Source organism: Ascaphus truei, chromosome 21 (assembly GCF_040206685.1).
Source record: "Ascaphus truei isolate aAscTru1 chromosome 21, aAscTru1.hap1, whole genome shotgun sequence".
NCBI classification, from domain to species: Eukaryota; Metazoa; Chordata; class Amphibia; order Anura; family Ascaphidae; genus Ascaphus; species Ascaphus truei.
In genome coordinates, this window is record NC_134503.1 from 23,313,904 (window position 1) to 23,330,782 (window position 16,879).

The window sequence follows — 16,879 nt, forward strand, 5'->3', positions numbered from 1 at the left end:
TTGTATAATGTATACCCTGTTCACTTATGTAACTGTGTATTGTAACCATGTATTATTTGTTATCTTAACTCTATGCCCAGGACATACTTGAGAACGAGAGGTAAACCTCAATGTGTTACTTCCTGGTGAAACATTTTATTAAAAAAAAAAAAAAAAAAATAAGCAATTGTGAGCATTCTACCTCTACTAATTAAATAATAATATAATATTTTAATGTGAATTATTAACGAAAGAGAGAATACTAGAATTTATACCTTTAAAACCTAATACGACGCTTGATGTCGGACTAGGACCTAAATCGGGTCCCACAATACTGAGAAGAAATCTCTATATCACAGAGATATTTCAATGTACCACAATGTTTCAGCAGGGGAGACGCTGAGACAGATTTAGGAAAGAGTAGAGTGATTCTGGCAGCAGCGTTTAGGGTAGATTGTAGGGGAGACAGGTGAGAGACAGGAAGGCCGGACAGCAGTGTTGTTATAGTAAGCACAATAAGTATAAGAAACTGATGACTGAGTCTAAGCTAGATGTACTTATAGGAGTATCCTGACTCTCACTAGTGGCTGCCTCTGGGGCCCACATCATAGTTTAGCTGGCTTAATATCACGCTTTATCACAGAGCAAAAAACATTTGCCGGTGGTAGCTGAAACCTAGCGTTTCGGACGCATCTGTGACGTCACTGTGTCTGCGTCATCACTATCACTACTGTGATAAGAAAAATATGGACAGATCTTTGTGATGTTTAAATTGACAGGGAAGTCGGTTAAATCATCTAAATGAGAGCATGTCCAGCACCTCAACACAGTGATCAGAGAACCGGATCCCCAAATATACACATAACATGTCCAGCACCTCAACACAGTGTTCTGAGAACCGGATCCTCAAATACACAAACAGGAGCAAAAAGGACACAGCACTACATCCAGACTGGATAAATGATCAAGAAACAAGAGCGTTCCCAAAGTGAAAAAAAAGCTAATTTATTAAATCATGGAAAAAACAGCATACACAGGCAGGAGGCCCCCACCTACGCGTTTTAAGCGTTCGCTCTTTATCAAATATACACCGCCTTACACATAACATGTCCAGCATCTCAACACAGTGATCTGAGAACCGGATCCCCAAATATACACCACCTTATACATCCCACACCTCAACACAGTGTTCTAGAACAGGATGCCAAATATACACCGCCTTACACATCCCACACCTCAACACAGTGTTCTAGAACAGGATCCCAAATATACACCGACTTACACATCCCACACCTCAACACAGTGTTCTAGAACAGGATCCCAAAAATACACTACCTTACACATAACATGTACCGCACCTCAACACAGTGATCTGAGAGCAGGATCCAAAATATACACCACCTTACACATAACATGTCCAGCATCTCAACGCAGTGATCTGAGAACAGGATCCCAAATATACACCACCTTACACATAACATGTCCCACACCTGTAAGGAATCGGGAGCGCATCCCCAAGGCGCACTCCCTCCTTACCTGATGTCTCGCGCAACCCCGCTGTCCTTACGGCACGCACGCGCTCCCGCAGGAGCTTTTCTGACATCGCGGAGTCTGGCTCCGCCCACCGCTTGCGAAGCGCTTCAACATCGCGCGGCGTGTGCTCTGCTCCCAAGCTACGTGTCAACTCTTGTTATTATGCCCACCTGTCTCCTATGTCTTTCCTCCTATCAGTGCCCCAGTCTCTGATTGGTCATGTTCTCCCATTTATGCTCAGCTGTGCCACTTGCACTTTGGCTGAGCATAGTCCCAGTTAGCGTTGTTCTCCCACTTCCTGGTTCCTTGTCTCAGTTGCCTTGTTTCAGATTGATCTCCTGTGTACTGACCCAGTTTTACTTTGGACTCCGCACTTCTGGTTTACCGACCCGGCTTACCTCTGACCTTCCGCATCTCTCCAATCCCGACCACGGTTTACGGACCTTTACACTCCTACTGGCTCCAACCCCTGACCACGGCTAAACGGACACTGACCATTCTACCGGCTCCTACCTCAGACCTCAGCAAGTACCTGACCATTCTACTCTCTCCAATCCTGACCCGGCTGCCTGACCATCCTATAAACCTTCCTATTACTCCATATAACCGCTCACGATAACTCCGCCTATTACTCCATATAACCGCGCTCTATAAACTCTCCTATTACCCCATATAATCCCTCTCTATAACTCAATATAACTGCTCCCCATAACTCCTCCTATTACCCCATATAACCGCTCCCCATAACTCCAATTACCCCATATAACCGCACCCTATAACTCCTCCAGTAACCCATATAACTGCTCCCCATAACTCCTCCTATTACCCCATAAAACCGCTCCTTATAACTCCTCCTATTAACCCATATAACCGCTCCCTATAACTCCTCCTATTAACCCATATAACCTCTCCCTATAACTCCTATTAACCCATATAACCGCTCCCTATAACTCCTCCTATTAACCCATATAACCGCTCCCTATAACTCCTCCTATTAACCCATATAACCTCTCCCTATAACTCCTCCTATTGCTTCATATAAAGTTCCCCATAACTACTCCTATTAGTTTATATAACGGCTTCTTATAACTCCTATTATTCCATATAACCTCCCTGTAACTCTTCTTAATGCTCCATATTAGAGCTCCCTATAACTCCAATTACCCCATATAACCTCTCCCTATAACTCCTCCCATTACTCCATATAACTGTTCCCTATTACCCCATATAACTGCTCCCTATAACTTCACACATTACTCCATATAACCGCTCCCTATAAACCTTCCTATTACCCCATATACCCCCTCCCTATAACTCCTCCTATTACCCCATATTACCGCTTTCTATAACTCCTCCTATTACCCCATATAATCCCTCCCGATAACTCCTCCTATTAACCCATATAACCCCTCCCGATAACTCCTCCTATTACCCCTTATAACTCCTCCTATTGCTTCATATAAACGCTCCCCATAACCACTCCTTTTAGTTCATATAACGGCTCCTTATAACTCCTATTATTCCATATAACCTCCCTGTAATTCCTCTTAATGCTCCATATAAGCGCTCCCTATAACTCCTATTACCCCATATAACCTCTCCCTATATCTTCTCCTATTACCCCATATAACCACTCCTATTGCTTCATAGAACCACTCCTATTGGTCCATATAATGGCTCCTTATAACTCCTATTACTCCATATAACCGCTCCCTATAACTCCTCCTATTACCCCATATAACCGCTCCCTATAACTCCTCCTATTACCCCATATAACCGCTCCCTATAACTCCTCCTATTACCCCATATAACCGCTCCCTATAACTCCTATTACTCCATATAACTGCTTCCTGTAACTCCTATTACTCCATATAACTGCTCCCTATAACTCCTATTACTCCATATAACCGCTCCCTATAACACCTCCTATTACCCCATATAACCGATCCCTAACTCCTCCTATTACTCCATATAACCGCTCCCTATAAGTCCTCCTATTACCCCTCCCTATAACTCCTCCTATTACCCCATATAATCGCTCCTTGTATAACTCCTCCTATAACCCCATATAAGCGCTCCATATAACTCCTATTACTCCATATAACTGCTTCCTGTAACTCCTATTACTCCATATAACTGCTCCTTATAACTCCTATTACTCCCTATAACTCCTCCCTATAACTCCTATCTTAATATATAAAATCGAATGGTTAGTGAGGTTAGTGCTATCTGCGGTGAATCTGATTGGTCCGTGACTCTCATTGGCCAAGAGGTACGCCCCACTGTGACATCACCTCCTTCACTCTCACACACTTGCAGTCACACCACACACACACACACACACACACACACACACACACACACACACACACACACACACACACACACACACACGTCATCCCACATCTCAGTCATGCTGTCACCCCTGTGTACACACTGTCATCCCATAGCTGACACTCATGCTTACTCCCCTGTAGCTGACACTCATGCTTACTCCCCTGTAGCTGACACTCATGCTTACTCCCCTGTAGCTGACACTCATGCTTACTCCCCTGTAGCTGACACTCATGCTTACTCCCCTGTAGCCAGAATTGTAGGCACAACGGACGAAGCGCACTCCCTATAGCCGCACACATTCAACCGCGACACTCCCTGTGCACATGGCCGGCCATATGGCCTCCTTCATATGCACATGCCCGGACTAACCGCCGGAACAACCGCACTCCCTATAGCCGCGCACATTCAAACGCCATTCTCTCTCCGCAGTCGCCGGCCGACAGTCCCTGTGCACATGGCCGCCCATATGGCCTCCGTACACACACGACGACACTCCCACGCACCATCAAGACTGCCTTACTAAAAACACATATATTCAAATATAAATATATATCAAAACAATGGCGTGCATCACTACGCACTTTACATTTTTATTACAACAATGCCTGCCCGTACCTTCACCTACGCACTCTTTATTTACTTTCTAAAATGGCCGCCACACGAACTTACAACATGTACCTTACATTGACATTATACAATGTCCCGCTTTGCCAATGTTACATTATTTCCCTTAATAACATTATTTTATTACTTAACTTTATTAAATCGCCGCAATACTACATTTAATTTACATTATTAAATGTCCGCATTCACAATATGTGTGTTTAACATTAACAAATGACCGGCAGCCTTCACCTACGCACTCTTAATTTAATTTAAAAAATGGCCGCCACACACACTTACAACATCTACATTTCATTTACATTATTTTATTCCAGCCCCCCTCCCCTCCCTCCCTCCCCCCTCCCCCCCTCTTACCCGACCACCAAATCACACTTTCCCCCCGCTCCGCTCCTTCCCGCCCGCTCCGCTCCTTCCCGCCCAATACGCAATGGACGACTTCACGGCCACGCCACCGCTCCAGCACCACCACTTACTTGCCCAACACTGCTCTGCTACTTACTGGCCGCTACTTACCGCCCTTCACCGCCGCTCCGTTACTTAACGGCCGCATTCACTGCCGACAGCTCCAGCCCCCACACGGCTCTGAGGGGGGTGGGCTCTTGGCCCCCCGCCAAAGCACGCTCCCCATCCCCGAGATCGCTCCTCCGGCTCTCTCCACCTCTCCCTGCAGCCACAGGGAGGGGAGATGCGTGCGCCTCCGCCGCGAGCCCGCTCCCCGGCGCTCTCCCACTTCCCCCCAACCCCCAGAGCACGCTCTCTCAGGATCACCCCCACACACACGCCGCTACCCCCCTTCACACACGCCGCTTACCCGCCTCACCATCCCCGACAACGGACACCGCCGAGGAGCACGAGGTGGAGGAGGAGAGCGTCAGGGAGGTGGTGCCGCGCACTACCTCCTCTATGCCACCGGGAGCCGGAGGAGGCCAGGAGTGGGGAGAGACAGACTGGTAGCCCGAGGAGGAGCGCGCCAGGCTGCCAGGTGAGGAAACGCAGGGGGAGGGATCCCTGCCTTTCATGCAACCTCCCCCCCCCCCCTGCCTTTCATGCAACCTCCCCCCCCCCCCTGCCTTTCATGCAACCTCCCCCCCCCTGCCTTTCATGCAACCTCCCCCCCCCCTGCCTTTCATGCAACCTCCCCCCCCCCCTGCCTTTCATGCAACCTCCCCCCCCCCCTGCCTTTCATGCAACCTCCCCCCCCCCCTGCCTTTCATGCAACCTCCCCCCCCCTGCCTTTCATGCAACCTCCCCCCCCCCTGCCTTTCATGCAACCTCCCCCCCCCTGCCTTTCATGCAACCTCCCCCCCCCTGCCTTTCATGCAACCTCCCCCCCCTGCCTTTCATGCAACCTCCCCCCCCTGCCTTTCATGCAACCTCCCCCCCCTGCCTTTCATGCAACCTCCCCCCTGCCTTTCATGCAACCTCCCCCCCTCCCTGCCTTTCATGCAACCTCCCCCCCTCCCTGCCTTTCATGCAACCTCCCCCCCCTCCCTGCCTTTCATGCAACCTCCCCCCCCTCCCTGCCTTTCATGCAACCTCCCCCCCCATCCTGCCTTTCATGCAACCTCCCCCCCTCCCTGCCTTTCACGCAACCCCCCCTGCCTTTCACGCAACCCCCCCTCCGTGCCTTTCACGCAACCCCCCCTCCCTGCCCTTCACGCAACCCCCCCCTCCCTGCCCTTCACGCAACCCCCCCCTCCCTGCCCTTCACGCAACCCCCCCCTCCCTGCCTTTCACGCAACCCCCCTCCCCTCCCTGCCTTTCACGCAACCCCCCCCTCCCTGCCTTTCACGCAACCCCCCCCCCTCACTGCCTTTCACGCAACCCCCCCCTCCCTGCCTTTCACGCAACCCCCCTCCCCTCCCTGCCTTTCACGCAACCCCCCCTCCCTGACTTTCACGCAACCCCCCCTCCCTGACTTTCACGCAACCCCCCCTCCCTGACTTTCACGCAACGCCCCCCCCCCTGCCTTTGACGCACCCCCCCTGCCTTTGACGCCCCCCCCTGCCTTTGACGCCCCCCCCTGCCTTTGACGCCCCCCCCTGCCTTTGACGCCCCCCCCTGCCTTTGACGCCCCCCCCTGCCTTTGACCCCCCCCCTGCCTTTGACGCCCCCCCTGCCTTTGACGCCCCCCCTGCCTTTGACGCCCCCCCTGCCTTTGACGCCCCCCTGCCTTTGACGCCCCCCCCGCCTTTGACGCCCCCCCCCTGCCTTTGACGCCCCCCCCCCTGCCTTTGACGCCCCCCCCTGCCTTTGACGCCCCCCCCCTGCCTTTGACGCCCCCCCTGCCTTTGACGCCCCCCCCTGCCTTTGACGCCCCCCCTGCCTTTGACGCACCCCCCTGCCTTTGAGGCCCCCCCCTGCCTCCGGCCAACGCCGGGTATACACACACACCTCTCCTCCTCCCCCCCATCACACTCACCTCCCTTCACCGGCATGACCCCCTTCCTCCCTCGCGCCATCCAATTGAGAAGATGGCGTCACCCAGAAGTAGAGGTAGGTGTCGCGTGTGTGTCGCTCCCCCACCTCACCCCCCCGCTTCACCCACCTCACCCCCCCCCACTTCACCCACCTCACCCCCCCCACTTCACCCACCTCACCCCCCCCACTTCACCCACCTCCCCCAGCACGCTCTCTAAGGCTCAACATCCCGAGGAGCAGGAGGAGGGCGGCAGGGAGTTAATACCTCCTTTGTGCCACTGGGAGTCGGCGGAGGCCACGAGGGGGGAGACAACCAGTGGCAGCCCGAGGAGCGTGGCATGCTGGCAGGTGAGGAAATGCAGGGGGAGGAATCCATGCCTTTGACGCACCCACCTTGCCTTTGACGGCGCCCCCCCCTTGCCTTTGACGCCCCCCCTCCCTCTGCCTTTGACGCCCCCCAGCCTTTGACGCCCCCCCTACCTCCGGCCAACGCCGGGTATACACACACGCACACACCTCTCTTCACACCCCCCCCCCCATCACACTCACCTCCCTCCCCGGCGCTCACTCCCCCTGCCTTTCACTCCCCCCCTCCCTGCCTCCGCGTCCCCCTCCTGTCCACTGTCGTCGTCCCCCTCCTGTCCACTGTCGTCGTCCCACTCCTGTCCACTGTCGTCGTCCCCCTCCTGTCCACTGTCGTCGTCCCCCTCCTGTCCACTGTCGTCGTCCCCCTCCTGTCCACTGTCGTCGTCCCCCTCCTGTCCACTGTCGTCGTCCCCCTCCTGTCCACTGTCGTCGTCCCCTCCTGTCCACTGTCGTCGTCCCCTCCTGTCCACTGTCGTCGTCCCCTCCTGTCCACTGTCGTCGTCCCCTCCTGTCCACTGTCCCGTCCCCTCCTGTCCACTGTCCCCGTCCCCTCCTGTCCACTGTCCCCGTCCCCTCCTGTCCACTGTCCCCTCCTGTCCACTTCCCCCCCCTCCTGTCCACTCTCCCCCCCTCCTGTCCACTGTCACCCCCCCCTGTCCACTATACCCCCTCCTGTCCACTGTCCCCCCCCCTCCTGTCCACTGTCCCCCCCCTCCTGTCCACTGTCCCCCCCTCCTGTCCACTGTCCCCCCCTCCTGTCCACTGTCCCCCCCTCCTGTCCACTGTCCCCCCTCCTGTCCACTGTCCCCCCCTCCTGTCCACTGTCCCCCCCTCCTGTCCACTGTCCCCCCCTCCTGTCCACTGTCCCCCCCTCCTGTCCACTGTCCACTGCCCCCCCTCCTGTCCACTGTCACCCTCTCCTGTCCACTGTCCCCGTCCCCTCCTGTCCACTGTCCCCGTCCCTCCCCTCCTCCTGTCCACTGTCCCTCCCCCCACCCCATCTCCTGTCCATTGTCCCTCCCCCCACCTTTTCCTAGCGGGAAATTTCACTCACGGGCAACGCCGGGTCTCTCAGCTAGTTACTCCATATAACTGCTCCCTATAACTCCCATTACTCCATATAACTGCTCCCTATAACTCCCATTACTCCATATAACTGCTCCCTATAACTCCCATTACTCCATATAACTGCTCCCTATAACTCCCATTACTCCATATAACTGCTCCTTATAACTCCTATTATTCCATATAACTGCTCCCTATAACTCCTATTACTCTATATAACTGCTCCTTATAACTCCTATTACTCCATATAACTGCTCCCTATAACTCCTATTACTCCATATCACTGCTCCCTATAACTCATATTACTCTATATAACTGCTCCCTATAACTCCTATTACTCCATATAACTGCTCCCTATAACTCCTATTACTCCATATAACCGCTCCTATTGTCCCATAGAACGTCTGTAAAAGTAAGGCCAAGTTGAAGCAAAGCCCCTTATTATAGTGACGATTCTCTGGAAGATCGAACCAAATCCCTCTTTTTCTGCCTATTTATCAGCCAAACTGCATACACTGCACGGTGCGTTGAAGGCCCTTCTGGCAATGAAGGGGTCAACGTAGCTGTAAAATGTTGGCAGCTAATTAATGCAGGCCGCGTACACCCCGGCTGGCTCGGAAGTGCCTGCAGGACACAACACCAGCCACTCTCAGCTGGCGCCAGTTCCATTTATGTGCCAGGAAATGGCGAGTCCCCCCTCTCACGCAGGCGGCCTCAGACTGTGTGCGCACAGGTTACCCAGTGTATCTATTCAGTATCAAAGCACACAACATTAACAAAGCAACTTACAAGAAAACAAAAACCAACGTGAGCCACGACACTTAGGGGTCTATTACTTAGCCTGCGATCATGGCATTCCTTACATCTTCACCTTATTCTTTAAGCGGTTATCGCATGTCCAAACTGTGCAGAAACGGCTTCTTCATTTATTTATTAGGCAATTTATTACCGGTTGTGCAATTGTGTGCGATGTGCACATTTTCTATGCAAATGAGGTGGACTTCCATAATTACATAGTCACCAGCTTATTCATTAAGCGCCAAGATTGCATGTCGCCTGGAAAGTCAGGAGCCTCTTCCCCCTCAGATAGGCACATTTGGGCTTTTGCTCGAGAGGCAACAGATATTTATTGCGTCAAATTGCAAGTAGTTTCAGGCAACTTTGCATTGGAAATCTCAGAGTTTAGTGAGGGGGCCTCTAAGAGATAGAGCAGAATGATACTTAGGGCGTCTCTGCCTCGATCAGCACGTCCACCCCACGCCGTCTCCTCAAACTCAAGGGATGATACTTAGGGCGTCTCTGCCTGGATCAGCACGTCCACCACACGCCGTCTCCTCAAACTCAAGACTTCTCTGCCTGGATCAGCACGTTCACCACACGCCGTCTCCTCAAACTCAAGGGATGATACTTAGGGCATCTCTGCCTGGATCAGCACGTCCACCCCACGCCGTCTCCTCAAACTCAAGGGATGATACTTAGGGCGTTTCTGCCTGGATCAGCACGTTCACCACACGCCGTCTCCTCAAACTCAAGGGATGATACTTAGGGCGTCTCTGCCTGGATCAGCACGTCCACCACACGCCGTCTCCTCAAACTCAAGGTATGATACTTAGGGCGTCTCTGCCTGGATCAGCACGTTCACCACACGCGTCTCTTCAAACTCAAGGCTTCTCTGCCAGGATCAGCACGTTCACCACACCCCGTCTCCTCAAACTCAAGGGATGATACTTAGGGCGTCTCTGCCTGGATCAGCCCATTCACCACACGCGTCTCCTCAAACTCAAGGCGTCTCTGCCTGGATCAGCACGTTCACCACACACCATCTCATCAAACTCAAGGGATGATACTTAGGGCGTCTCTGCCTGGATCAGCACGTTCACCACACGCGTCTCCTCAAACTCAAGGCTTCTCTGCCTGGATCAGCACGTCCACCACACGCCGTCTCCTCAAACTCAAGGGATGATACTTAGGGCGTCTCTGCCTGGATCAGCACGTTCACCACACACCATCTCATCAAACTCAAGGGATGATACTTAGGGCGTCTCTGCCTGGATCAGCACATTCACCACACGCCGTCTCCTCAAACTCAAGGGATGATACTTAGGGCGTCTCTGCCTGGATCAGCACGTTCACCACACGCCGTCTCCTCAAATTCAAGGGATGATACTTAAAGCGTCTCTGCCTGGATCAGCACGTTCACCACACGCCGTCTCCTCAAACTCAAGGGATGATACTTAGGGCGCATCTCCTCAAACTCAAGGGATGATACTTAGGGCGCATCTCCTCAAACTCAAGGGATGATACTTAGGGCGCATCTCCTCAAACTCAAGGGAATTCTCCTAGCCGTGGGATCAGCCCGGAAGCGGCTGCTTATGCAATGTGGACATAGGGATATATTGCATATCACAATGGATCTGTATGCGTCTGCAAAGGGAGGCAATTGCCCTGCAGGAATTGACCACAAACAATCAGGTTATGAAAGAATCAGAGTTTTCCAGGGCAGAGTTATATGCTTCAACTCATCTGTTAAGCGTGAAATAAGGAGCAGGCTCGCGGCAAGGAGATGTGTTGAGTCAGGAAAGTCCTGCTGGAAGTTTGCAGGGGGCAGGGTATTTGTAAGCTGCTCTGCCTTTCATTGTGACAGGCCCCTGGCTGAGGGATCGGACATCGTAAATTGTGTGTGTGTGCGCGAGTGTGTGTAGGGGGGGGTTGAAGTATTTGTGAAAATCCAACACAAATCCCTCAACTTCTCTGCAAAGCAACCAATAGGAAATTATAAGTAAATGCGACAATATGTTTAATCATTTTTAGAGTTGGTAAATAAAGCCTTTCTGTCTTTCCAGTGGCCCAGTAGGGTAGCTTGGAGCTTTCTTGCTGAACAATATCACAGGTTTTCAGACAGATGAGACCAGCACAGAGAACTTCATATCTTCAAATTCACAACATCACCCGTTTCCTCCGTCCCAAATAATGCTTTTATCCTCATCACTATGATGAAAAAAACCTGAAGTACCTTCTTCAGCTTCTGTATTTCTAATGACAAACTACAAAAAGCAGTTACTTTACAGTATAAAGAAACAAAAAAAACAATGTTTCGTGTACGTTCTTATAAACTTGATGCTTACTCTCAATGTAATATATAAATACGTATTTGTACAGGCGAGTATTCTGTGACGGAGAAAAGCAGCCGCGCTATGTTGACTGTGCATGAAAGGGAACGGGTAGCCAGTATATTCCTTTGCATCTTCATTAATTGCCTTGTGAAGAGGAGACTTTTCTTGGGCGCTGGATGTCACCTCCGCAGAGAATGCTCGTTTTGGACAATACAAGATATCAGAACCTGATCCGTGCTGTGTCTGACTGAACCTTCCCCCATCAGGGATTTGCACTTTCACTAAATATGTAGCCGGGGTGTGAATCTCCTCCTGATACCAAGCAGAAAATGTCACTGCGGAAACCTTCTACAGTTGTGTGGGTTTGGGGCAGAGCCGACTGAGTTCCTGTGAAAAGACCCCTCAGTGTTTCAGACAAGTGCTCTATTGTTCTTTATCAGTGTACAAGCTTCATTCGAGTAATTAGCTGTCAAAGAGAGCCCTGAAAGCAGCTTAATGCTGTCCGCTCCAATCATTTTAATGAAATGCAATCCACTCAGATGTCCTGGATGCAGATCTGTAATTGCATTAAGTAAAGCGGCTGGGGACATCAGGATCAAACTTCAGTCTCCGAACACTGCGCTACGATCAAGCATGTTAATCCTTTCGCTTTTCACGACCTGACAGCCAATTAATAGTACGGGATTTGAGATAGTATGTAAAGGGACGATACTCCTGTCGTTATTTTTTATTACTGCTAATATTGTTATACTTAGAAAGAAGCTGTTTGGGAAAAAGGTAGGACGGTGCAGGGTGACATTCCTTTCCCTGCCGTGTAAATGTGTGACAATTGTGACAGATTCTTTGCGTTGAAGGCTGAAAACTTTTCACCGTGGACATTAGTCTTGGTTTCACTGTAAATGTACCGTCCAACAGACGCAGCAAAGTGAAGGGAAGATGTGGGCACAGGTGTTAGTATATGTTGCATATATAAAGACGTATCGCCGCTTTGTAAATGTCAACAACACATTAAATAAGTTATAGTGGGTAAATAAAAAGTGATGAAAAACCCCTTTGGGTTGTTGTCACTTTGTTACCCACCATAACTTATTTAATGTGTGGGTGAAACCTATCCCAGCTTCACATTGCAAAGCCAGTATAACCAGCCTCATGCTGATGAGACTCGAAAGGTCAAAACCACTGTCTGTGAGCAGGTTTGCTGGCTCTGCGCTTCTTTAACCCAGGCAGTGCTGAAAAGCTGTGTAATGTGGCAGGCAGAAGCTGATAAAATGGACAAGAAGCAAAAGGTGACGTGTGTGTTCATGTGATTTCCCAGAATCCTGTGCTGCAGTGGAAGCACTGTATGCTAGGAGATAACGGGGAAAGGCAGGTTGCAGTCCTGTCTGAGACGTGTGAATGTGCTCACAAGGGATATTTTTAGGTGCTGTAAGTGTATGTCGAAATTCCTAGCTGTGAAAAGCACAATCACCAACATGAGGTGTAAAAAGCGCACAACTTTTGTTCCCGGCTCACACCTGACTGAGAAAGAACATTTCAACGCTCCCAAGGATACAGACATTGGGCCAAGTGATTAAGCTGCACTTCCAAAAGTGCAAGCAGGTAAGGACTCTGATGGCAAGAGTTCTTCCAGAAAATGACAGGATTTGTTTACTATGAAGTGGTCGGGAAGCAAAAAAAGAAAGGAAAGACACAAAAAACAGGCAAAGTATGTAAAAGTATCTATAACAGGTTAGTGTTCATTCACAGGTTCAATGCCTGGTATTAAATCAGGTGCATTTACTGGATGCTGTCTTCCAATGATAAAAGGGTTAATTTAACCCTGTTAACAACAAGCAGACACTACAAGTGATTGTTTGCTACAGTCTGATAATTTGGTCTTTTTCTCTTGCTGCGTTCAGGTGAGTAACTTGAACAGCCTGCCCCAGATCCAAGTAAGGGACCCAACTTTGATACATAATAATCCCAAAGGCAGCATACAGGACTGATGCCCTATAATGTCACTTACTATAGAGGAGAGGGATCTGGGAGTCATTATCTCAACGGTCACAAAGCAATGAAGAAAGGTAGCAGGACGTTGGGGTGTATAGGGAGAGGTATTAGCAGCAGGATGTTAGGGTGTATAGGGAGAGGTATTAGCAGCGGGATGTTAGGGTGTATAGGGAGAGGTATTAGCAGCAGGATGTTAGGGTGTATAGGGAGAGGTATTAGCAGCAGGATGTTAGGGTGTATAGGGAGAGGTATTAGCAGCAGGATGTTAGGGTGTATAGGGAGAGGTATTGGCAGCGGGATGTTAGGGTGTATAGGGAGAGGTATTAGCAGCGGGATGTTAGGGTGTATAGGGAGAGGTATTAGCAGCGGGATGTTAGGGTGTATAGGGAGAGGTATTAGCAGCGGGATGTTAGGGTGTATAGGGAGAGGTATTAGCAGCGGGATATTAGGGTGTATAGGGAGAGGTATTAGCAGCAGGATGTTAGGGTGTATAGGGAGAGGTATTAGCAGCGGGATGTTAGGGTGAATAGGGAGAGATATTAGCAGCAGGATGTTGGGGTGTATAGGGAGAGATATTAGCAGCAGGATATTAGGGTGTATAGGAAGAGGTATTAGCAGCAGGATGTTAGGTTGTATAGGGAGAGGTATTAGCAGCGGGATGTTAGAGTGTATAGGGAGAGGTATTAGCAGCGGGATGTTAGGGTGTATAGGGAGAGGTATTAGCAGCAGGATGTTGGGGTGTATAGGGAGAGGTATTAGCAGCAGGATGTTAGGGTGTATAGGGAGAGGTATTAGCAGCGGGATGTTAGGGTGTATAGGGAGAGGTATTAGCAGCAGGATGTTGGGGTGTATAGGGAGAGGTATTAGCAGCAGGATGTTAGGGTGTATAGGGAGAGGTATTAGCAGCAGGGTGTTAGGGTGTATAGGGAGAGGTATTAGCAGCGGGATGTTAGGGTGTATAGGGAGAGGTATTAGCAGCAGGATGTTGGGGTGTATAGGGAGAGGTATTAGCAGCGGGATGTTAGGGTGTATAGGGAGAGGTATTAGCAGCAGGATGTTAGGGTGTATAGGGAGAGGTATTAGCAGCAGGATGTTAGGGTGTATAGGGAGAGGTATTAGCAGCGGGATGTTAGGGTGTATAGGGAGAGGTATTGGCAGCGGGATGTTAGGGTGTATAGGGAGAGGTATTAGCAGCGGGATGTTAGGGTGTATAGGGAGAGGTATTAGCAGCGGGATGTTAGGGTGTATAGGGAGAGGTATTGGCAGCGGGATGTTATGGTGTATAGGGAGAGGTATTAGCAGCGGGATGTTAGGGTGTATAGGGAGAGGTATTAGCAGCAGGATGTTAGGGTGTATAGGGAGAGGTATTAGCAGCGGGATGTTAGGGTGTATAGGGAGAGGTATTAGCAGCGGGATATTAGGGTGTATAGGGAGAGGTATTAGCAGCAGGATGTTAGGGTGTATAGGGAGAGGTATTAGCAGCGGGATGTTAGGGTGAATAGGGAGAGATATTAGCAGCAGGATGTTGGGGTGTATAGGGAGAGATATTAGCAGCAGGATATTAGGGTGTATAGGGAGAGGTATTAGCAGCAGGATGTTAGGTTGTATAGGGAGAGGTATTAGCAGCGGGATGTTAGAGTGTATAGGGAGAGGTATTAGCAGCGGGATGTTAGGGTGTATAGGGAGAGGTATTAGCAGCAGGGTGTTAGGGTGTATAGGGAGAGGTATTAGCAGCAGAATGTTAGGGTGTATAGGGAGAGGTATTAGCAGCAGGATGTTAGGGTGTATAGGGAGAGGTATTAGCAGCAGGATGTTAGGGTGTATAGGGAGAGGTATTAGCAGCGGGATGTTAGGGTGTATAGGGAGAGGTATTAGCAGCGGGATGTTAGGGTGTATAGGGAGAGGTATTAGCAGCGGGGTGTTAGGGTGTATAGGGAGAGGTATTAGCAGCGGGGTGTTAGGGTGTATAGGGAGAGGTATTAGCAGCGCGATGTTAGGGTGTATAGGGAGAGGTATTAGCAGCGGGGTGTTAGGGTGTATAGGGAGAGGTATTAGCAGCGGGGTGTTAGGGTGTATAGGGAGAGGTATTAGCAGCGGGATGTTAGGGTGTATAGGGAGAGGTATTAGCAGCGGGGTGTTAGGGTGTATAGGGAGAGGTATTAGCAGCGGGGTGTTAGGGTGTATAGGGAGAGGTATTAGCAGCGGGATGTTAGGGTGTATAGGGAGAGGTATTAGCAGCGGGATGTTGGGGTGTATGGGGAGAGGTATTAGCAGCGGGATGTTAGGGTGTATAGGGAGAGGTATTAGCAGCGGGATGTTAGGGTGTATAGGGAGAGGTATTAGCAGCGGGATGTTAGAGTGTATAGGGAGAGGTATTAGCAGCGGGATGTTAGAGTGTATAGGGAGAGGTATTAGCAGCAGGATGTTAGGGTGTATAGGGAGAGGTATTAGCAGCAGGATGTTAGGGTGTATAGGGAGAGGTATTAGCAGCAGGATGTTAGGGTGTATAGGGAGAGGTATTAGCAGCGGGGTGTTAGGGTGTATAGGGAGAGGTATTAGCAGCGGGATGTTAGGGTGTATAGGGAGAGGTATTAGCAGCGGGGTGTTAGGGTGTATAGGGAGAGGTATTAGCAGCGGGATGTCAGGGTGTATAGGGAGAGGTATTAGCAGCAGGATGTTAGGGTGTATAGGGAGAGGTATTAGCAGCGGGGTGTTAGGGTGTATAGGGAGAGGTATTAGCAGCGGGATGTCAGGGTGTATAGGGAGAGGTATTAGCAGCAGGATGTTAGGGTGTATAGGGAGAGGTATTAGCAGCAGGATGTTAGGGTGTATAGGGAGAGGTATTAGCAGCGGGGTGTTAGGGTGTATATGGAGAGGTATTAGCAGCGGGATGTCAGGGTGTATAGGGAGAGGTATTAGCAGCAGGATGTTAGGGTGTATAGGGAGAGGTATTAGCAGCAGGATGTTAGGGTGTATAGGGAGAGGTATTAGCAGCGGGGTGTTAGGGTGTATAGGGAGAGGTATTAGCAGCGGGATGTCAGGGTGTATAGGGAGAGATATTAGCAGCGGGATGTTAGGGTGTATAGGGAGAGGTATTAGCAGCGGGATGTTAGGGTGTATAGGGAGAGATATTAGCAGCAGGGTGTTAGGGTGTATAGGGAGAGGTATTAGCAGCGGGGTGTTGGGGTGTATAGGGAGAGGTATTAGCAGCGGGATGTTAGGGTGTATAGGGAGAGATATTAGCAGCGGGATGTTAGGGTGTATAGGGAGAGGTATTAGCAGCGGGATGTTAGGGTGTATAGGGAGAGGTATTAGCAGCAGGATGTTAGGGTGTATAGGGAGAGGTATTAGCAGCGGGATGTTAGGGTGTATAGGGAGAGGTATTAGCAGCAGGATGTTAGGGTGTATAGGGAGAGGTATTAGCAGCGGGGTGTTAGGGTGTATAGGGAGAG

At 50.5% G+C, this 16,879-nt stretch overlaps 1 protein-coding gene across 9 annotated transcripts in view; it reads right to left on the minus strand.

Moving 5' to 3' along the window:
* Nucleotides 1–16,879, minus strand: part of DENND1A (DENN domain containing 1A) — a 514,179-nt gene that overhangs the window by 139,242 nt on the left and 358,058 nt on the right. The window lies entirely within an intron of this gene.